At 50.6% G+C, this 23501-nt stretch overlaps 1 protein-coding gene across 3 annotated transcripts in view; it reads left to right on the top strand.

Annotated features, from left to right (window-relative positions):
* The window catches only part of LOC144827482 (cytochrome c oxidase subunit 4 isoform 1, mitochondrial-like), an 821858-nt gene that overhangs the window by 41290 nt on the left and 757067 nt on the right, over positions 1 to 23501 (top strand). Inside the window, exon 1 of one of the 3 annotated variants that reach the window (XM_078685776.1) lies at positions 12997 to 13058. The exons of the other annotated variants lie outside the window; for them this stretch is intronic. The gene's annotated coding sequence lies outside the window, so the exon portion shown is untranslated. Of the gene's footprint in view, positions 1 to 12996; positions 13059 to 23501 lie in introns of those variants that run through there. 3 annotated transcript variants of the gene reach the window in all.

Genomic DNA, 23501 nt, shown 5'->3' on the forward strand with positions numbered 1-23501 from the left:
AGTTGTATTGTTTCTCAGACAAGAAAGGAATGTGTACTTTCATGAAGTGTTGAAAAAAATGTAAATTGCATACATTGAACATATGAACCTTATGGTCGTTGTTTCTTCTCCGCACAGAATAAATTGCGGTGAAATACATAAACCAGGTATTCCCTTTTTTGTTAGATATCACTAGAACTAGTGGACATCACATGCCAGGCTAACTTCTCACACCCACGACCGCGATTGCTGGATTGGGGGTGCCTTCATTCGATCTATAGTAACTTGCTGACTACGACCGCGATGGTAAATGAGTTGTCAGTCTAGTAAATCCTATCCATCCTCATTGCTCTCCGTTAACCACAAGGGTAAATATCAGTGATGGTATCGACTACCGCGGCATAAATACCGAATCCAGTGCTTCTCTGAGGTGCCCTCAGCCCTTATTGTTCGGCATTGGGTCCAGTGACCTCTGAACCTGACCACCCCAGTGCCGCTGGTGGTACAGTACTTACCTTGAACAACTTGTCCAGTATCGATCTAAACCCCTGAAGACTGGCAGAGTAAGTTGCTTAAGTGCTAATACCTAACCTTGTTTTTCTTACATAGGATTACATTCTATCTATTGCATATGACTGTCATCTTTTACAATTGCTAAGTGCTACTGTTTGCGATTGACAATACAAAAGTAGGTGTAGTAGTTCCAGTCAAGCGTTATTTGCTGACTCAAAAATGGCCTTAACTTGTCAAAAAGTTGTTACCTTTGGTGTGAAACATACTCTGGTTTTACAAATTTTACAAAAACGGTTTATATAACCCCCCTTCCTGCCACTTAGGGAGTTCGGCTAATATGTTGGGATCAACGTATGGTATATTGAAAAATTAATGAAAATAAAATAAAAAGGCAAGAAAACTTTATTGAATGAATACAATTCATATGAATAAGAAGAAAGAGTGGACCTCAATTATTTACAATCCAGCTGGATATAAAAAGGTGCGCCCTAAGGGGGATGCAACCAAACCTGTTGGAAGCACATAACAATACAATAAATACTTAACACAGCCCTCTGATAAGCCCAATTGCTCAACCACACTACCACAAATAAGGCCTTTGATATTATCTACTTTAGCCTCTGTAAGCCTCTTGGGATCCACTGGACTCTGTGCACACTATACCTTACTTTGGTATAGTATATACAGAGCCAGCTTCCTACAGAGACTAGCAAAGGAAATTGATTTTGGGGTTTGCACCTGAGGTGCTGTTTAATTATTTTATTTACAATTTGGCATACACTTGGTGTTTCTAACTCAGGGTTTTCATTTCTGACTTCATGTACACTGGGTAAGATCTGACTAAGTTATTGTGGATAATCTTAAAATAGTGTTTCATATTTTAAGTCCTGTAGGAATCTTTGTTCTCTGCTACAATATAACCTTGCTTTTAACTGATCTTTTATCTTTATCTTTCATTATTCTGTTTCTGAATATGGTCTTTTCTTCATGTAGTGACTTTTTAAACCAACACAATAAAAATTGTCTCTCAACTATTTGTATCTTCTTTTTCTGCACTATACAGAGTGTACCCTCCATCTGCTTTATCATATTTGGTTATAATGTTTATATTGTGATGGTCTTTGGTGTCCTTTATCAATACTTTACAAAAAAGTTGTCTTTGACATAACAAGTGTCGGCTGTGTCTTCAACTGTACAAGCTGTGTCTATACCACACATGGCTGTGTTTAAACCAGTACAAGTTGTGCCATACCACACATCATAATTTCCAACCTTTGACCAATTCAATTAAGAGTTTCCACCTGCCTTTGTCTCAAGCTATTATGTATTATGTGTTTTACCACATTGTGTTGAATTGCTTTTAATTTCTTCTCTGTAGAATGTTTATTGAATATTGTTGTTTATTTACAGTCTCAAAAGCTGACTACTACACTTTGTGTTTATCTTGCTATTTGCTCCGCACTTTGCACTTTTAGGCACCTGAGGCGGAAGCCGGGTGACCTTAGATCTTTCTGTACTTTTAAAATTCCTTTTCCCCTACCTTGCATCTCTTCATTCTCGTGCCGGGCTGCCCTGCCTGCAGCCTTCGCAGCCTGTCTGACGGCACATAGAGGTGCTTAGGGAGTCCCTGGGACCTGCTGACGCGCATTTGGTGGCGGCCATCTTGGGGGTAGGCAGTTGCACGGGCGGCAGTCTAGTGGTGCAGCTTCGCACCGGACGGCCAGCGACGCCTTAAAACTAAGTGCACTCCCCTCCGCGCAGCGGAGGCGCCTAAGGAGCGCCGAAGGAAAGCCCGTCTGCGCCCGTCAGCGTCCCGGAGGCGGCTGGGCGCAGGCCTGGCTTGTAGGTTACCCCTCAGGATGATTACTTTCACTAGGGACGAGCTTCTTGCTCTCAGACATACGAACGATATTTGTTCTAAGGTCTTTCCGGTGTCGCATCGGTCAAACAATAGGTGTCCGGCCTGTGGCTGGCAACCTGGCGATCGTTGTATCGCCTCTTTGACCCCTCCCTCTCTTAGCACCAGCTGTCTACTGCTCAACACTAGATCTCTAAGCAAGCATGCGCTTGACATCTATAATCTCCTGATAGACACTAGATCTGACTGTCTGTTCCTGACAGAAACCTGGCTGGGTGAGGGTGCTGGACCTGACATTGCCACTGCCATCCCCCCGAGCCATGTTATCTACAGGAAAGACAGAGTCAAAGGGAAGGGGGGTGGTGTCGCCCTGGTTATCGATAGGAGCATTGCTTGCTCTATTATTCCATCGGACAACATCACAGGCTGTGAAGTTCTTGCCTTCTCCCTCTCTCTTTCACCTCATCAATCCTGTACCGGACTGCTGGTCTACAGGCCCCCTGGTCCGATGGGCACTTTCTTTGAAGAACTCCACTCGTTGATCTCCACATTATGTCTTAGATCTGACCATTGCCTGGTACTGGGCGACTTTAATATCCATATGGATAAGAAGGACGACCCGGACAGTATTAAGCTTAACCACTTGGATGCTAAGGGGTGTGCTAGGAGGACCATTGAATTTCCATTGAAATCAATGGAAACTCCATGACGAGTTACCCTTGTCATTAGCGCTGAAGGGGTTAATGACATCACCTCCTCCTTACAGTTTCAACCGTACCTCTGCTCCCCCACACACTGCAAAGGACATACCTTAGATCAAATTTTCTCTACCGTCCCTGTCGTCCTGTCCTCCCTTGCCCCCGTTTTATGGTCAGACCACTTTCTAGCGGATTTTGCGATCCCTCTTACTAGAAAGAAAGTAGCTAACGGACAATGGTGTGATGCGCTTCCTTCCAGAGCTTTTCAGCACATCTCCCCAGCCATGCTGTCCAAGGCCTTAGATACTCACCCCTGCCTACTAACAGGATCGCTCGAAACCGACCTTGACCTTCTCCAGGACTGGCTAACGCAACAACTGGCCGTCCTTGCCCCTCCCATTCCGCCGAAGCCACGCTCAGTTAGGTCCTCTGCCCCTTGGTTCTCCCTGGCTCTTGCCGCCAAACGAAGACAATGCAAACAAGCCGAACGGACCTGGCGCAAACTTTATGACGCCAGCGCCAAGGAAACCTACAGGGCAATGACCAGGGAATATCATCACGACATCGCGGCTTGCAAAAAATCCTATCTGGCCAGCAGAATTGATGGTGCCTCTAACTCCTGTAAAGAAATCTTCAGGATAGTCAAAGATTTCATCTCCCCTCCCTGGTCCACCCCCAAACTGATTCATTCAGAATCTTGGATCTTCGAACTGGCAGACTTTTTTACCAACAAAATCAGGACTATCCAGACCTCTTTTGGTACCGCCACTTTGAGTCCCCCTCTCCTCTCAGGATCCCTCGATCCTCCCCAGACCTTGTCCACTCCCTCCCTCTGGAACTTTCCTCCACTATCTCTCCAGTCCTCCCTTGACCTGCTCTCCAAACTAAAATCAGGCTCCCCTCTCGACCCGTGCCCTGCTAAATTCCTGGCACAAATGGCCCCTACCCTAAATCATCTTATTAACCCCATCCTCAACCTCTCGCTCAACACAGGTGAAGTACCACTAGCTTGGAAGCAGGCCCTCATTTTGCCCCTTTTGAAGAAAGCTAACCTGAACCCTGAATCACATGTCAATTACAGACCTATTTCCCTTCTGCCAGCTCTGGCGAAAGTGGCGGAAAAACATGTCCATACCACTCTGTCCCACTTTTTAGAATCCAATGGTATTTTGCACAAATCCCAATCTGGCTTCCGCTCTAATTTGAGCACCGAAACAGCTTTGCTCGAGGTCACTGAAGTGATTAAAGAAACCCTGGACAGGGGAGGAAAAGCTATGTTGGTGATGCTTGACCTCTCTGCAGCCTTCGATACCGTCCCCCATGACCGCCTCCTATCCAGACTTTGGGAGGTAGGTCTAAGGGGGACGGTGTTCAGATGGTTCAGGTCATTCCTCTCTGGCCGCCAGCAAACGATCTGGGCTCCACCTTTTTCTGCCGCGATGCCGCCTCTGGAGGTCGGAGTGCCGTAGGGCTCAATTTTGAGCCCCTCACTCTTTAACATTTATATGACCCCTCTGGCGGCACTTGCGGAGGACTTTGGGGCCCAGATCGTGTCATACGCTGACGATACTCAACTCCTGTTCACCTGTGACAGGGGACACGACTTCGACGGGGCATCTATTCGGGGCTGCCTTGGGGCTGTGTTTGACTGGTTTAGTCAGCACAGCCTCAAGTGCAACTCCGACACATCCGAGGTACTCTTCTTCGGCTGCCCCGCAGACCCCAAATGGAAAGAGTAGTGGCCGGCTGCCATGTTCCCTCCTACTGGTGACTCAAAGGCTGCTAAAAACCTGGGCATTCAAGTCGACAACAACCTCTCCTTCAGGGCTCAGGTGTCGGGCCTAGCCGGCAAATGTTTTGCCATCCTGAAGATGCTGAGAAAGTTCCTGCCGCTTCTATCTTTGGAACACAGAAAGATCACGGTCCAGGCCTTGATTGGCTCCAGGCTGGACTACTCTAACATCCTTTACCTTGGACTGCCTGACTATCTCCTATCGCGTCTTCAGGTGGTGCAGAACTCGGCGGCCCGCGCCATCTTTGGCCTCCCTAGGAGAGCAAGCGCCAGTGAGCTTCTCAAAACTCTTCACTGGCTTCCCATGAAGAAGCGGATCACCTTTAAGGCCCTGACCATCACGTTTAAAGCACTTCATGGCTCAGGTGCCTGCTATCTTCAGAAATGGGTCAGTTTTTACTCTCCATCCAGATCCTTGCGCTCTTCAACCCAGTCCAAGGCAGTCACTCCCATGATCCGTCGTGCTCGCTGTGGTGGGAGCTCTTTTAAACATCTCGCCCCTCGGCTGTGGAATGATCTTCCTCTCTCTCTCAGATCCAGCCCCAATCTATTGGCTTTCAGGAAAGACCTGAAGACCTTCCTCTTCCTGCAATAACACCGCCTTGTTGAGCTATGTCCCCTTCATTCGTCCGTCTTTCTCCACTCTGGACTTGTTGAGGCTCCGACAGCGCCGGGACACTCCTCGGAGTAGCCGAGCGCTATAGAAGCACCCCCTTTAACATTTAACATTAACATTTAAAGTTCTGGTATACATTTTTTTAAGACCTCTTTAGAAGGTGTGCGCCAGATTCTTCAAATCATTTAGTCGAGTGTGACTCTTTACACTCTCTGCTTGCCTTTACAAGGCAGCATTTGTGCAATCTGAGCAGCACCCTTTTTCTAACTAAACTGTGTCATTAAGTCAACTTTATTTTGGGTTGTGGTGTTGGCTGATCCACATCTAACATGTATAAAGTTTAAAGAGACTAATACTGACAGGAAGGGAGTTCCAGAGCTTTGGGGTTTGTGTAGAAACTGATTCTCTGCTGTGGCAATGCTCTCTGAATAGTACTATCAGGAGAGGTGCAGTTGAGATCTGTGATTCAATTTGAACATGTATTAAATGATTTTGCATTGCAGAAAACAACAGCTCAGTGTAGGACAATAAGTGCCTACAAAGAGAGGCACCTGCCAATGCTGTACAATATAGAGCTTGAAAGACTTAAGTTCAGAGCTGGAGTAGAAATCTGACAAGTGAGTTATGTATCTGTTGAAATCTACAAGGACAAAAACTGAGACCCCAATAAAATTTCAATTGACATGAGCCAGGTGGGACATCATCAGTACAATGGCAGCCTATACCAAATGAGGGTATTCCTCACATAAAAGAAGATACATAACAAGATTCTGAGCGTACTCAAGGAAGACATAGGTACTTTATTGTTTTATAAACTGAGGGAGACATGTAATTTGGAGCACAAGTTAGTTACAAGGGCCAGGTTAATCTTTCTGAAGAGTTACCTTCTCACGTCTGGAGCGAAAAGTTCCACTTGTGTTGGAGGAAGAAGCTTTCAGTAGGAAGCGCAGGTTGAGGATCATGAACGGTCATTGCTGTAGCACGAAGAGCCAGTCATCGCTGGAGCTTAGTGTTGGTAGATCGTTGTGGACAATCGCTATCAACGCTAAGTGCTGGTCTCTTGTAGACGGTCGCTGTTGCCACAAAGAGCAGGTACCGCTAGAGGTTTGCGTTGGTGGTTGTCATGGACGGTCGATTTCTTGGCACAAAGAGTCCACTTTGCGGTCGCAAGGAGCCTAAACCTTAGGATTTTCATCTTTGCTTAGGAAGCAGTCCTCACTGTTGTCAGACAAAGGTCCAGGGCCTGGAGCCATCTCTTGGAGCTCAGGACTCACTCACGCAGAGGTCAGGAGCAGGGCTCAGGAAGGTCCCAGCAGGTTCCTGTTGGTGCTGGTCAGCTAGGCAGTTGCAGGGGGGCCTCTGGACATTTGTTGTGTCCCTGTAGCTAACACAGTAGGTCATCCAATTGACCCTTGGAGTCACTGTGGGTAGCCTGGGATCAAAGCAAGCAGGATCCATCTTCCTTCTTCAGATAGCAAGGCAGTCCATCCAGCAGCAGGGCAGTCCTTTCTGGCAGCAGGGTAGTCCTTCTGAATCTCCCACAGGCCCACTAGTGGTCTGAAAAGTGGTTCTGAAGGATCTATCTTTGTACGTCGTGCCAGCCTTTGTGTGGATGATTCACCTGACCCACCCCAAAACTTTCTTTGGTCAGTTTTCCCTTCTTCTGGGTTTGGCTCCAAACTGTCTAGGGCAGGCCTGGTGTCATGTTCCTTTCTATATTTTTCAGGCAAGGCCCTTTGAAATGTAATCAGGGTAGGGGGCAGTTCCTCCCCAGCAATCCCATCAGAAATACCCTCTCCCCTCACAACTAGGCTTCCTTTATTTCGCTGTCTGGAAGCAATATACAATCCTCAACCGCAGGGTCATTCACAGTCATGTGACCCAGGAAACTCGTAGAAAGAGAAAGGCACAATTGGTTTGGGATGAAGAATGCCAGCTTTCTAAAAGTGTCATATTTAAAACTGCAACTTAAAATCTGACTTCACTATTAAAGATGATTTTAAATTATAATTAATTTAAGTGTAAACAGCATATCTCCATTAGCTCCCAATAAAAAGTGCTACCTTAGTGGGTGACATGATGAGTGCTGCTGCCCACAAGTAGTGTTTTATTTACATGCCCTGGGTACAGGTAATACCATTTACAAGGGACTTACTAGTAAATTGAATATGCCAATTATATGTAGGCCAATTTTGATGGCTTGTTTTCAAGGATGAGCACAAGCACTTTACCACTGATTAACAAGTTGACTTCAGGCCCTTTGTTAGAAATGGGGGTCTCTAGACGGCAAGGGCTTGCACCTTTGTCCAAGTAGGGACTCTTCTTCCTAGTCAGGATAAGGGAGTTACACTCCTAAAAGAGTCCCTGCTCACCCCCTTGGTAGCTTGGCGCAAGCAGTCAGGCTTATCTTATAGGCAGTGTGTAAAGCATTTGCACCTAACCAACAGTAATACAGTGTAAGCACTACAAAAGGACACCACACCAGTTTAGAAAAATAGCCAATATTTTTATATACAAGACCAAAAACTATAAGAATCCACAATACTTAAAATCTATAGTCATCAAAATACGCTTTAAAAACAATTCCTTGAGGTCGATAGCTCTATCCAGGGCTATCACGGCGTCCTGAGCAAACAAATCCAGGCTGTTCGCGGACCAGCTACCGTGTCTGGAAGATCCGCAAGTACCTGTTAGAGATGCTGGGTGCCGAGGTTCTTGAAGTCACTCGCGTTGCAGGTCTGGCTCCTTTCTGTTGGGATCAGGAGCGCTGGCGTCGGCAGGCGTCTGGTGATATGGTGCGAAGTGCATCGGTGTGCGGCGTGCGGTGCCCTCAGGTCGCGGTGCGAGTAGCGGCTCAAGGGCGGCGTTAGATGGCATTGTCGGTGAGACCAGGGTCGCGGTGCAATGTGAAGACGGTGCTCGTCATGGTGCTGGCAGGTCACGGTGCAAGCAGCGTAGTCGTCGTTGCTGAAGCTCTGTTGTCGGCTGACAAACTGGAGTCGATGGTACTGACGTCGGTAGGCCAAGGCTGCGGTGCGGGATGAGGGAGGTGCGTCATGTAACTTTACGAGCGGTGCCCTCGAACCACGGTGCAAGCAGTAGCGTCGATTTTGGCATGGAGCGTCATCGTCGGGGAGGCCACGGTGTCAGCAGGTGTCGTCGGTGAGACCAGGGTCGCGTTGCGGCGGTGCCCTCTGCTGTGCCTTTGGGACACGAAGTCAGCAGTCGTTGTAGACGTCGTCGATATGCTTTTCTTCTATTGCAGCACAAAACACACAGTCCTCAGTGCTGAGGGCAGAAGAGCTTGAAGTCTTTGCTGTTCCTGAAACTTCTTGATCAGGGGGCAAGCTCTACCTCAAGCCCTTGGGGAAACTCACAAAAGTAGATTGCAGAAAGTTCAGTCCAGTCCTTTCACTGCCCAAGACAGAAGCAGCTATTGCAGGCCAACACAGCATAGTGGTAGTAGCTTCTCCAGCTCTTCTTCTTGGTAGACATCTTGATCCAAAAGAGTTCTAAAGTTCAGGGGTCTGGGCCCCAGTATTTGTATCCAAAAATAATTTGATCCTCTAGGCATAGGGTTCTGTGCCCAGCCAGATCCAGTTCTGCCTTCTCTGGTGTGAATTCCTGGCGGTAGGTGGAGACAGCATTGTCAGAGGCAGACCAGGCCCTTTAAGGTGCAAGGAAATCTCCTCCCCTTCCCCCATTGCAGCCGAGGTCTATTCAGCCCTTTCCAGACCCTACCTAGACTATCTGGAGCCCTCCAGCTCCCCAGCCTTCGTCATCGGAAACCCAGACAGGCAATCCACATTCCAGCAGAGGCACAAGGGATGACTGAGCAAGAAAATACCTACTTTCTAAAAGTGATGTTTTCGAACACAGAATGTAAAAATCTCCTTCACTAAAAGATGTATTTTAACATTCTTAGTTCAGGCATACCATACTCGAGTTTCTACCTTGTTCCCTGGGTCAGTTTAGAATTATAAGACATTATAATCAAACTGCCCATTGTGGCCTATGAGAACAGGTAGCCTTGCAATAGTGAAAAACGAAATGGGCTGTAATTCAATATCAGGACATGGCACACACACCAGGGCATTTCCTACCTTTCACATACATAGCACCCTGCCCACAGGGGTACTTTGGGCCTACCTTAGGGGTGCCTGACATGTAAGAAAAAGGATGGTTAGGGACTGGCCAGTGTGTGCACAGGCTTAGTCGACATGACAGTTACAAACTGCGCGCAGACTCTACAATGGCAGGTCTGAAGTTCCTTTTCCGGGCTACTCATGTGGGTGGCAAAACCGGGAGGGCATAAAGCAAAAACTCAGGGGAAACACGCCACAAGATGCCAAGTCTAACACCCCTGCATCCTGAAGGGCTCGCTTCATCTCAAAAGTAGTTAATTGCTTTCAGACATATCCTGAGATCTGAACAAGTGTGATCCTTTGCCAGATTTGAGGCTTCCCTCAGGCAAAAGTCATCCAGGGCTCCAGCCTCCTCCTGTTTCACAGTTATAAGTCAAAGGAAACTTATGACTCATCAAAGCCTGCTCAGATAAAGGACTACCTGGCATCCGTGCTGTCTGATTAAAAAATCTCCATTGAAAAGGAAGTATGATACTCTCATACGCCAGCCATCACAAAGGCATGCTACTTGGCAACGAGGAGTAAATTACACCCCTTGAAGCTCAAGACTCACTGAGAGAGAGAGAAACCTAGCTCTCAATGAGGGGTGAGGCAGTGGTACCTAGAAAGGATTGTAGGGTTGATGCAGGAAGGTTTAGAGAAGGTTGGCTTTAGAGAGATCTAAGAAAGATTTAGTCAAGACTTTGTTTCAACATTTTGCAAAACTGTGGAAAAGGCAAAGTTCTAATATGTTTACAATATGTCAACGTTGGGGTCTAGGAAGTGGTCCATATTCTTCAGAAAGAACAGATGAGGATTTATTAGGGAATTCTACCATGCAGAGCTGGGTTAACATTCAGACTTTTCCAATCAATATCAAGTCAGAGAACTGCTTGGACCAAGAAGATGAATGCTTGGAAAAATTCCTATCTTCCTGGAGAAATCCTAGGGCTCCTGCTTTCATTTGAATCACTGAATCTGAAAAATGCCTCTAGTTGTCAGTAAAGGTCCCTCTGATAAGTCCTCAACGCTAAAAGGGACCAGGTTCTCTTTGGAGGATTCCTGCTCTCTGTGTATTTACTTTTCCCTATGAAGCAACTCGGGGAAATCCAATAAACATAGTCAGCTATAGCTTCAGCCAAGAAAGTCAGCAAGACCAGTTGCAGCTGGGTTTTCGGTAGTGGTTCTGACTAAAAGTGGGAAAGACATTTCTTCCAGTTGAGCCCATGTCGCAGATATTTAAGAAAAAGTTCTTGAAACTGTGAAACATTTGGCGAACCAGGACACAAGATCTAGAAATATTGCTACAAGTTCTGAAAGTTTGGGTTTTGAAACTTTGTCATGTCTGGAAGACAGGGATAAGGTGCAGAGGCTACCCAATGAAGAAGAAACTTAAGTAGGCAAGATTACCTGGCTTGTCCAGCTCAAGGTTTTGCCACAGCGCCGGCCATGGCCCCTGCAGGTAAGAGCGGTGGGACTGGGTTGCTAGGGGGGAGGGTGTAGATCCGACAGACGACCAAAAGAGAAAATTAAATAAATAATTAATTTTTCCTTGTCATTGTCTGTCGAAATCCCCCCTCGCCCACCCAGCACCACTGCCCCACCGCTCTTACCTGCACAGGCTGCAGCTACACGGGGCTTGTACAGGACCTTCCAAAAAATATCTGGTTTTGTGGACCCCTACTTCTATGATTAATTAGTGGTTTCCAATTATCCACTCCTCACCCTTTTCCTGGTGCCTTCAAGCAGCAAATAAAACACTCGAGTAAGTGTGGTCCCACAATCTTCCAATAGCACAGAATGTTGGAGATATTTCCTGTGTTCTCTGTAGCACTGGTCTGTCCTCCACTGCTTGACTGCCATCTCTTGGCAAAGGGTGCCTTAGGCTGTGTTGCGGAAGTATTGCTCCTTAACCCCTTCGCTGCGGGGGTTAACCCCCCGCTGTGCTGGGGGGAGGGGGCGCGCACAGCGCCCGCATGCTCATGACGAGCTGAGCTCGTCATGAGGCACGGCGCTCCTGTGCTCATGACGGGCTCAGCTCCTCACAGGTGCATTACCTGCCGTGGAACGGTCAGCACAGCAGGGGAATTATCCCCGCATACGAGCGTTCCACGGCTCATGACGAGCTGAGCTCGTCATGAGCACCGGAGCGCCGTGGCTCATGACGAGCTCAGCTCGTCATGAGCCTCGAAGAGGTTAATGACTGCAAGGAGTAATTGTTCTCTCCTTGTGTGCGATTATCAGGGTCTGATATCTGCGTTTCATGGTCACCACATGCCTGATACATCTCCCCCAACAGGACATAAAAAATATCCTCACAATTATTATTATTTGTTTGTTTTTTGTAGTCTTTTTTCTCCATTTCCTTTTGTGGTGGTCGGTGTTTTGTAGCACCAAAAATCGATACCTGTATTGTTTCTAGTGGACCAAAGAAGAACCTTGATTAACGCTGTTGCATCACAAAATTGACCACAGTTAAACGCAGTGGGTGCTAAAAAGCACCTGATGCAGATTAATGCAGACCAAAAAATATAACACCTGCAATGTAGTTTATGTCAGTCTTTGTTCCTTTAATGTAGTTATTAATTTCAATACAGCCTTTTTCTTGAAAATGTTCATGTTTTGGAATAAACGTCTTTCTACAGAAAGGCTGTTTTCCATCACTGATGTTATTGTCATGTCGTGATGATTGCGATTAGCCATGTCTAGAATATAATTTATCTCAAACCTTTAATCATCTATATCACAAGAACCAGCTCTATACACAGGCGATATGTTTCTCCTTCCGCTTGTGCCTGGAGTCTGCGGGCGGGTGTGTAGAATATTTGTTTAATCTAGCGAATAAATTCAAAACCATGACCATCATCAGCTAATTACACTTCTATTTCTCGTGCCTGTCTCGTACACTTCTTCCATCGCGCCTATTCTCTCTGCAATGAGGTCCCCTCTCCAGTCACACCCGCACCGACCAAAATGCATCCCCAAAAGGGTCACAAAAACACAACACATTACTTACTCGGCACCCCACAAGATGTAGCGTTGTACCTGTCGAAGGCGCGCTTCGGCGCCCCGCAACAGGGCAGAAACATCTAATTTAAAACAATAAATATAATGTCACGGCATGTAAACGAATTGTTTCTTATGTTTTCTGTGAAATCTAACATGATATTTTAGAAAAAAAATCTTATCGGGTGTGAAAAATCTGCCACCACAAATTTGGGGTGCACGGTAGTGTTAGTTTGCAGTCAGTAAAAGGTCTCGAGCAGCTGAACAAAACTGTGGAAGAGCGACAGCCGCCAAACCCATGTCACGTTACTACGTTACCATGTTACTGTGGCATGCATAGTATCGCTTCCTGCCAGTGGGCCGGACCAGCGCGCGAGGCGCACCTGCCTTTTGTGGTTTCACTTTATTCATCACCATACACCACAGCCGCTCAGTCACGTACATTGTCCGGAGCTGACAGGCGCACAACAAGGTAAGGAGCGCTGCACTTTGAGCTAAATAACAAAGACTGCAAACCGAGTAGACTAGAAAGTACAGACGAAGGGCAGGGAGTGGAAAACAAAAGAGTTTAAGAAAGAGAAACAATTCATAAAGAATAAGGGAGAGGGCAAAACAAATTGAGAACTTCAAGGAAAACCAAAAACTGGAGACGAGGGGAAGGAATTAAAAGGAAGGGTGGGGAAAAAAAGAGAAAAAGCGTAATATTTCTTTTCGTTGCTTATTTTCTGGATGCTTCACACTCTGTGTCAATTCACCTAGCGGAGGAGGTAAAATAGCCAACTGGGAAAAGGCTTTAATGTTGTTCCCTAATGAGATTACTATCTGTAGATGGTTAGTTAATGAATACTTTGAAGCCTCAGGAAAAGGGTGAGGATAGTAAATTGATAATGCAGAGGTAAACTAGTTTTAAATCCTTTAATCTGAAAACATAGGCACACATTTTAAAGAGGCTGACACCTGTGTCCCAGATGTATGCTTTATGCTTATTTAGAATATTTATATGGTGCGAGACTGCAAATACGCGTATGTCCTTTTCAGAGTATACTGCATGGGCAAACGTAACATGTTTTTGAGCTCTTGCCCTAAGTTAAAAAATATTATTCAGGGTCTTACGTGGCAGGGGAATTCAGGTGATCGTAGAGGTAGATGACGAGAGAACTCGTTGATAAACATACCGTTTCAGAGAGAGGAAGGGCAGAAACTTTATGTCAACGGAAGACAAATGGTGTTTACTTAACGAGAGGATGGTGCATAAGGCAGGCGCAGCACCTCTTTTCCTTCTCTAATGACGAGTGCTCTGAGGGGAACATTCTGCCAGACGTTCCACGTGCATGTGAGGAGGCCTCTGCTTGCCTGCACTCGTGCTCTGTTTCAGAACACCTCTGTAGACTGTACTTTTACTGTTTTGGGTGGTGCTCAGCCAGACAAACGTGGTGGGGCCTTCCTATCCTGTTGTTACACCTTCATTCTTAAATGTTCCTTCCCCCTCCACTGCAGCCTCGAAACAGGCTGTATTTGGGAAGGGCTGTATTGGAATATGGCCATGTTCTGCACAACTTCTGTAAAACTATCCCGTCAGTTGTAGACAATAGAATTGTCTGTAATAACCCCCAAAGCGGGCATCAGTCCTTAACCCCCAGGTCTGAAATGCCCCCGCCATTAAAACGAAAATCCCCATACTGGTGCGTTTGGGCACCATCTAACTGTCATTAAAATGGGGGTCCAGACAACACAGCAGGTCAGAACCTCACATTCGTTAAAACTCATAGGCCCACCCCGGCAACCCACCAGGAGCCCATTGCCAGTGAAACCGATAGCCCCAGAGTGACTGCAGACCCCAACCAAACTGCTGTTTAATATGAGGGCCTTTAGACTGGCAGGAGATCAGAAGCCCACTGTCTTTAAAAGAAGGTCCTCAGACACAGGCTGCAGGCGAAATCCCTACTAATGTTAAAACTCATGCTTTATGGAGGGTAATGTGGGTAAGCTAGAAACACAGAGTATTTTTCGGGGGGGGCATCATTATGTGTTGTACTGAAGCTGAGGGCGGGGTTAGACTGCAGGTTTGATGATGCTCCAGTAAGAGGTGATTTGATATGAGTATTGCTGTACACACTTGCTCCTTACACAGTAGCCGTGTATTTCACCCAGAGGCAGCAGCAGGCATCATTTGCCTCCCCTACATTTTTATTTCAAATTGTTTTTATTGATTTTTCAAAAAGAAGGATACAAAATGAAGTCACAGTTAAATAACCTAAATAACAATAATACTAACATATGATGAAACTAAGAAAAATTACAAAAGAATTAGAAAAAGACATGTTATCCAAGCGCGTTGCAATACGAAATGGAATTCTGTTGGAACGGTACAGGTGGACTATACATTCTACATACTATCTATGAAACCTTAGAGGCGTATAGTAGAGGGCTATGAATATCACAGTTTACATGCAAACCATGCTACATTAAAGGCGTACTATAGAGAACATGGTATAATAACAACGATACGTTATATGAAAGTCGGAGAACAGTAAGCAGATAAGGCTTACATTTCAGCTTGACAAGCTCAGTCAAAAAGTTCAAAGTTGGGGTTACTTAAATATAGTTCTTTCGTGTAAGACATAGGCTAAAGGAATCTGTGCGTAAAAGATGAGCTTTTAAAGAATTTTTGGAGACAGACCGAACGTAAAAGTTTGCAAACGCAGGTCCCCTTTGCTCACTTAATAACAGACTAATTATTTATGCCGCAGTCTTGAAATGGCAAGCACAGCTACGTGGCCGTGCCGGCGAACGCCCGGTTATCGCCTGAGGAGATCCGAGCAGTGACGAGTGTTCACGTGAGCATTTTTAGGGGCGGCCCGGAGGTCTGACATGCATGACCTCTTAAAGCGCCAATGACTCCTCCAGCTCTCTAAGTTCACTTCCTAGATTCTCTTGTTCGGTGTCTCGTGCGTGTTTATAGCAAACAAATATTCACTCACCCATCCCAGGTGCTTTTGTGAATTTGGAGTCTTTAAGTCAGGGTTAGTAAAGGGTGCCAGTGGGCAGAACTATGCCCAGAAATAGTCCAGAACAGTGCATGTTTTCTTTCAAACCGTGCCCATGGGCATCAGTCCTGCTCCAGAAAGTGGCAATTCGCTCTGTGCCTTATGAGTGTCGTCACATGGCAGGTATTTGAGCGAGCTGAGCGCGCGCCTGGTTGTTCAGGCATGCTAAAATGCGCGTTTGTCAGCAAACGTATCGCTCTTTCGGACCCTAGACCCTAAATAAAAACTTTGGGGATGAGGGGGCAGATACTGAAGAAAAATGGCAGAATCTTCAAAATTTCTGCCATTTCTGTCATTCACAGGCAGCGTGATGTTACAGAAGGAGCTGGTTGGCCTCTTCTGTAATATACAGTGCTTGGATGAAGATCCCTTCAGGGATTAAAATATGGGAGCTTCCTGACCGTGCGGAGTGTGCCCCATGCAGTGAAGGAGGCTCTGCTGTTCTAGGGTATGTCCCGTTACAGGACACGATGGCCATAGCACCTCCTCGGGCAGTGCAGCATATAGTTCACCCACACGATGGGGTTGGTAGGCAGGGTCACCATCACAGATTTAGATAACAAACAGTGGGAAGGGGATCACGCCACCTGCCTGCCTCTTCGAGTCCACCCAAGGTGTTATATTGGAGGAAGCCCTCTTTGTTTCTACTCATGATTAATCAAGTGTTTGTAACCCAGTGTTGGCACAAGTGCTGAATATCCTTGGACACAGGATTTATTCTAGTTGGCACTCATCAGCGAGGAGCAATCCATTGGCAAACCGCTTTCAGTATATCGGGTTCCATACCACTCCAAGCATTGCCAGGATTTGTCAACCCAACATCCTTCAGAAAATGTAAACAGTGGGGTGTGAGAGCACAGTGACTGTCTGTAAGGTCCTCATAATGCATTCTGGCAGATGCAGTGCTCAATAGCGTTTCTGCACACAATTAATCAAGTACTTGTCACCGAGCCTTGGCAAGTGCTGGATTTCCTTGATCATGTGCTTCGTGCTAGTTGGCATTCATCAGCAAGGAGCAAAAAGTTTGTTTCGGAGTGTTTGGCAAACTACTTTTAATATTTCAGGTTCTGTGCCCATCCAAGCTCATAGGTGCATCCCCAGAGCACTTCAACCCAATATACGCAGAAAATGTAAACAATGGGCAAGGTAGATTCAATCTTCAGTAGTGTTCCTACTCACAATTAATTAAGTATGGTTTGGCCAGCACTGGGTGGCAAACAATTAATTGTGAGCATGAACACAATTGAGGAATGCATCTAGCAGAATGCAGCTGGTGGACAGGTGAAAGCAATCACTGGGCTCCCCTTCCCAACTTTATTACATTTCTTGATTTATTTAGTATATCCCCATGGCTATGCTGGGTGATTTTGAGCTGTTGCACCGAGCCTTTATCCCCTGGTCCTCCTCAAGGACAGGATTGGGTTCCAATAGATTATCCGAGAGCAATCTAACTCTTATGATCGAAAAAAAAGTAATTGAAAATGCCTGATTTTTTTGTATGTTGCTAAAAATCCACAAATAGCTTGTTTCTACCTGTTTTCAGTTATGGAAAATGGGGAAACTCAGGCGCACAGAAAGTAAGATGATTTGCCCTGGATCACACAATTTGACCGAGTTAAGATATTGGTAATACTAGCGCAGATCATTTAACTTCCCCACACCATTTTTTAGGGCTCGCCTGCTGTGCGCATGCGCATAGCTGGCGAAGCTCTATAGGGGCTTAAACAGCGTTTACCCAAGCACGATTCCACTGGCGATTTCTTGAAGTGCATGTGCTTTTTAGGTCATTGCGCAAGCGCAAGCCCTAAAAAGCGCGTGCACAATGCCACCAGCCGCCTGCCTGCCTGCCTCGCATTACCACATCAAAGGCAGCTTCTCAGCGTGCGCTCATCCCCTAATTATTCACGGCCGGCCGGCCGGCCGTACTTTCAGTTTCACGGCCGCCGGCCGTGTCTCCTTTTATGCTAACTCCCTCTGTACCTCTCCTTGCATCCTCCTCTTTACTTCGATTCCTGCCGTTTTCTCTCTTCTCCGGCTGTTTGCTTTGCTTCCTTGTTAGGACTTGTGCCCCCCTCACCCTCACCCTCACACTCACTCACCCTCACACTCACTCACCCTCAACCCCTCACCCTCACACTCACCCTGAACCCCTCACCCTCACTCACCCTCAACCCCTCACCCTCAACCCTCACCCTCAACCCCTCACCCTCAACCCCTCACCCTCACCCCCATCCCGCACCCTCAACCCCTCACCCCCTCACCCTCAACCCTCAACCCCTCACCCTCTACCCCTCACCCTCAACCCCTCACCCTCATCCCTCACCCCCTCACCCTCAACCCGCACCCTCAACCCCTCACCTCCCTCACCCTCACCCCGCACCCTCAACCCCTCACCCTCAACCCCTCACCCTCAACCCCTCACCCTCAACCCCTCACCCCCTCACCCTCAACCTCACCCCCAACCCCTCACCCCTCAACCCCTCACCCTCACCCCTCACCCTCAACCCCTCACCCTCACCCTCACTCACCCTCAACCCCTCACTCACCCTCACTCACCCTCACTCACCCTCACCCTCACTCACCCTCACTCACCCTCAACCCCTCACCCTCACTCACCCTCAACCCCTCACCCTCACCCCCTCACCCTCACTCACCCTCAACCCCTCACCCTCACCCCTCACCCTCAACCCCTCACCCTCCCCCTCACCCCCAACCCCTCACCCCACCCCTCACCCCTCAACCCTCACCCTCAACCCCTCACCCTCAACCCCTCACCCCCTCACCCTCAACCCCTCACTCATCACCCCTCACCCTCAACCCCTCACTCACCCTCACACCCTCAACCCCTCACCCCCTCACTCACCCTCACCCTCAACCCCTCACTCACCCCTCACCCTCAACCCCTCACCCTCACCCCTCACTCACCCTCACCCCTCACCCCTCAACACCCTCACCCTCTCACTCACTCCTCACCCTCAACCCCTCACCCTCACCCTCTCACTCACTCACCCTCAACCCCTCACCCTCACACTCACCCTCAACCCCTCACCCTCACTCACCCTCAACCCCTCACCCTCACTCACCCTCAACCCCTCACCCTCACTCACCCTCAACCCCTCACCCCTCAACCCCTCACCCTCACCCACCCTCAACCTCACCCTCACCCACCCTCACCCCTCACCCACCCTCAACCCCTCACCCTCAACCCTCACCCACCCTCAACCCCTCACCCTCACACTCACCCTCAACCCCTCACCCTCACCCACCCTCAACCCCCCTCACCCACCCTCAACCCTCACCCCTCACCCTCACCCCTCACCCTCAACCCCTCACCCTCACCCTCACTCCCCTCACCCTCAACCCCTCACCCTCAACCCTCCCCCTCACCCCTCAACCCCTCACCCCTCACCCTCACCCTCACCCTCAACCCCTCACCTCACACCCTCAACCCCTCACCCTCAACCCCTCACCCTCAACCCCTCACCCTCAACCCCTCACTCACCCTCACCCCCTCACCCTCAACCCCTCACCCTCAACCCCCTCACTCACCCTCACCCCCTCACCCCCTCACCCTCACACTCACTCACCCTCAACCCCTCACACTCACACTCGCCCTCAACCCCTCACCCTCTCACCCTCAACCCCTCACCCTCAACCCCTCACCCCCTCACCCTCAACCCCTCACTCACCCTCACCCCCTCACCCTCAACCCCCTCACTCACCCTCACACCCTCAACCCCTCACCCTCACCCCCTCACTCACCCTCACCCTCAACCCCTCACTCACCCTCACCCCCTCACCCTCAACCCCTCACCCTCACCCCCTCACCCTCAACCCCTCACCCTCACCCCCTCACCCTTAACCACTCACCCTCTCACTCACCCTCACCCTCAACCCCTCACCCTCACCCTCACACTCACTCACCCTCAACCCCCTCACCCTCACACTCACCCTCAACCCCTCACCCTCACTCACCCTCAACCCCTCACCCTCACTCACCCTCAACTCCTCACCCACCCTCAACCCCTCACCCTCACCCACCCTCAACCCCTCACCCTCACCCACCCTCAACCCCTCACCCTCACCACCTCAACCCCTCACCCTCAACCCCTCACCCACCCTCAACCCCTCACCCCACTCACCCTCACTCACCCTCAACCCCCACTCACCCTCAACCCCTCAACCCCTCACCCTCACCCTCACTCACCCTCAACCCCTCACCCTCAACCCCTCACCCTCACCCCTCACCCTCAACCCCTCAACCCCTCACCCTCACCCTCAACCCCTCACCCTCAACCCCTCACCCTCACACCCTCAACCCCTCACCCTCAACCCCTCACCCTCACACCCTCAACCCCTCACCCTCAACCCCTCACCCTCAACCCCTCACTCACCCTCACTCCCCCTCAACCTCAACCCTCACCCTCACCCCCTCACTCACCCTCACCCCCTCACCCCTCACACTCACTCACCCTCAACCCCTCACACTCACACTCACCCTCAACCCCTCACCCTCTCACCCTCAACCCCTCACTCTCACTCACCCTCAACCCCTCACCCTCAACCCCTCACCCTCAACCCTCACCCTCAACCCCTCACCCTCAACCCCTCACCCTCACCCCTCACCCTCAACCCCTCACTCACCCTCACCCCTCACCCTCAACCCCTCACCCTCACCCCTCACTCACCCCACCCCCTCACCCTCACACCCTCACGCTCACTCACCCTCAACCCCTCACCCTCACACTCACCCTCACCCCTCACCCTCACTCACCCGAACCCCTCACCGTCAACCCCTCACCCTCACCCACCCTCAACCCCTCACCCTCAACCACTCACCCACCCTCAACCCCTCACCCTCACACTCACCCTCAACCCCTCACCCTCACTCACCCTCACCCACCCTCAACCCCTCACCCTCACACTCACACTCACTCACCCTCACTCACCCTCACTCACCCTCAACCCCTCACCCTCACCCTCACCCTCACTCACCCTCAACCCCTCACCCTCACTCTCCTCACCCTCACTCTCCCTCACCCTCCCTCACTCACCCTCAACCCCTCACCCTCACTCACCCTCACCCTCACCCTCACCCTCAACCCCTCACCCTCACCCTCATTCACCCTCACCCTCACTCACCCTCATTCACCCTCACCCTCACTCACCCTCACTCACCCTCAACCCCTCACACTCACCCTCACTCACCCTCACTCACCCTCACTCCTCACCCTCACCCTCACTCACCCTCAACCCCTCACCCTCACTCACTCACCCTCACCCTCACTCACCCTCACCTCTCCCTCAACCCCTCACCCTCACTCACACCCTCACTCACCCTCACCCTCACTCACCCTCAACCCCTCACCCTCACTCACCCTCAACCCCTCACCCTCACTCACCCTCACCCTCACTCACCCTCACTCACCCTCACCCCTCACCCTCACTCACTCACCCTCACCCTCACTCACCCTCACTCACCCTCAACCCCTCACCCTCACTCACCCTCACTCACCCTCAACCCCTCACCCTCACTCACCCTCAACCCCTCACTCACCCTCACTCACCCTCACTCACCCTCACCCTCACTCACCCTCAACCCCTCACCCTCACTCACTCACCCTCAACCCTCACTCACCCTCACTCTCCCTCAACCCCTCACCCTCACTCACTCACCCTCACTCACCCTCACCCTCACTCACCCTCAACCCCTCACCCTCACTCACCCTCAACCCCTCACCCTCACTCACCCTCACTCACCCTCACCCTCACTCACCCTCACCCTCACTCACCCTCAACCCCTCACCCTCACTCACTCACCCCTCACTCACCCTAACTCACCCTCAACCCCTCACCCTCACTCACCCTCACCCTCACTCACCCTCAACCCCTCACCCTCACTCACCCTCAACCCCTCACCCTCACTCACCCTCACTCACCCTCAACCCCTCACCCTCACCCACCCTCAACCCCTCACCCTCACCCACCCTCACCCCTCACCCTCACTCACCCTCAACCCCCACTCACCCTCACCCCTCACCCTCACCCTCACTCACCCTCAACCCCTCAACCCCTCACCCTCAACCCCTCTCCCTCAACCCCTCAACCCCTCATCCCCTCACCCTCAACCCCTCACCCTCAACCCCTCACCCTCACACCCTCAACCCCTCACCCTCAACCCCTCACCCTCAACCCCTCACCCTCAACCCCTCACCCTCAACCCCTCACTCACCCTCACCCCCTCACCCTCAACCCCTCACCCTCACCCCCTCACTCACCCTCACCCCCTCACCCCCTCACCCTCACACTCACTCACCCTCAACCCCTCACACTCACACTCGCCCTCAACCCCTCACCCTCTCACCCTCAACCCCTCACCCTCAACCCCTCACCCCCTCACCCTCAACCCCTCACTCACCCTCACCCCTCACTCACCCTCACCCCCTCACCCTCAACCCCTCACTCACCCTCACACCCTCAACCCCTCACCCTCACCCCCTCACTCACCCTCACCCTCAACCCCTCACTCACCCTCACCCCCTCACCCTCAACCCCTCACCCTCACCCCCTCACCCTCAACCCCTCACCCTCACCCCCTCACCCTTAACCACTCACCCTCTCACTCACCCTCACCCTCAACCCCTCACCCTCACCTCACACTCACTCACCCTCAACCCCTCACCCTCACACTCACCCTCAACCCCTCACCCTCACTCACCCTCAACCCCTCACCCTCACTCACCCTCAACTCCTCACCCACCCTCAACCCCTCACCCTCACCCACCCTCAACCCCTCACCCTCACCCACCCTCAACCCCTCACCCTCACCACCCTCAACCCTCACCCTCAACCCCTCACCCACCCTCAACCCCTCACCCTCACTCACCCTCACTCACCCTCACCCCCACTCACCCTCAACCCCTCAACCCCTCACCCTCACCCTCACTCACCCTCAACCCCTCACCCTCAACCCCTCACCCTCAACCCCTCACCCTCAACCCCTCAACCCCTCATCCCCTCACCCTCAACCCCTCACCCTCAACCCCTCACCCTCACACCTCAACCCTCACCCTCAACCCCTCACCCTCACACCCTCAACCCCTCACCCTCAACCCCTCACCCTCAACCCCTCACTCACCCTCACCCCTCAACCTCAACCCCTCACCCTCACCCCCTCACCTCACCCTCACCCCCCTCACACTCACTCACCCTCAACCCCTCACACTCACACTACCCTCAACCCCTCACCCTCTCACCCTCAACCCCTCACTCTCACTCACCCTCAACCCCTCACCCTCAACCCCTCACCCTCAACCCTCACCCTCAACCCCTCACCCCTCACCCTCAACCCCTCACCCTCACCCCTCACTCCCTCACCCCTCACCCTCAACCCCTCACCCTCACCCCCTCACTCACCCTCACCCCCTCACCCTCACACCCTCACGCTCACTCACCCTCACCCCTCACCCTCACACTCACCCTCACCCCTCACCCTCACTCACCCGAACCCCTCACCGTCAACCCCTCAACCCCTCACCCTCACCCACCCTCAACCCCTCACCCTCAACCACTCACCCACCCTCAACCCCTCACCCTCACACTCACCCTCAACCCCTCACCCTCACTCACCCTCACCCACCCTCAACCCCTCACCCTCACACTCACACTCACTCACCCTCACTCACCCTCACTCACCCTCAACCCCTCACCCTCACCCTCAACCCCTCACCCTCACTCACCCTCAACCCCTCACCCTCACTCTCCCTCACCCTCACTCTCCCTCACCCTCACTCACCCTCAACCCCTCACCCTCACTCACCCTCACCCTCTCACCCTCAACCCCTCACCCTCACACACCCTCATCACCC

This window comes from Lissotriton helveticus, chromosome 4_1, assembly GCF_964261635.1.
Source record: "Lissotriton helveticus chromosome 4_1, aLisHel1.1, whole genome shotgun sequence".
NCBI classification, from domain to species: Eukaryota; Metazoa; Chordata; class Amphibia; order Caudata; family Salamandridae; genus Lissotriton; species Lissotriton helveticus.